Raw genomic sequence first — 404 nt, forward strand, 5'->3', positions numbered from 1 at the left:
CCTTGTCCCCAGTGCCATTCCATGAATCCCACCCCAACCCTTGTCCCCAGAGCCATTCCATGAATCCCACCCCAGTGGAACAGCCAAACCTTGTCCCAGTGCCATTCCATGAATCCCACTCCAAACCTTGTCCCCAGTGCCATTCCATGAATCCCACCCCAAAACTTGTCCCCAGTGCCATTCCATGAATCCCACCCCAACAGAACATCCAAACCTTGTTCCTGGTGCCATTCCATGAATCCCACCCCAACCCTTGTCCCCAGTGCCATTCCATGAATCCCACCCCAGTGGAACAGCCAGACCTTGGCCCCGGTGCCATTCCATGAATCCCACCCCAAAGAACAACCAAACCTCATCCCCAGTGTCATTCCATGAATCCCACCCCAATGGAACATCCAAACCTC

General features: G+C 54.5%; 1 protein-coding gene across 3 annotated transcripts in view; it reads right to left on the bottom strand.

Annotated features, from left to right (window-relative positions):
- KHDC4 (KH domain containing 4, pre-mRNA splicing factor) overlaps positions 1-404 on the bottom strand; it is a 20,352-nt gene that overhangs the window by 14,322 nt on the left and 5,626 nt on the right. The window lies entirely within an intron of this gene.

The sequence above is a fragment of the Neopelma chrysocephalum genome, unplaced genomic scaffold (assembly GCF_003984885.1).
Source record: "Neopelma chrysocephalum unplaced genomic scaffold, ASM398488v2 Primary Assembly neopelma1_225, whole genome shotgun sequence".
In the NCBI taxonomy this organism is placed as follows: domain Eukaryota; kingdom Metazoa; phylum Chordata; class Aves; order Passeriformes; family Pipridae; genus Neopelma; species Neopelma chrysocephalum.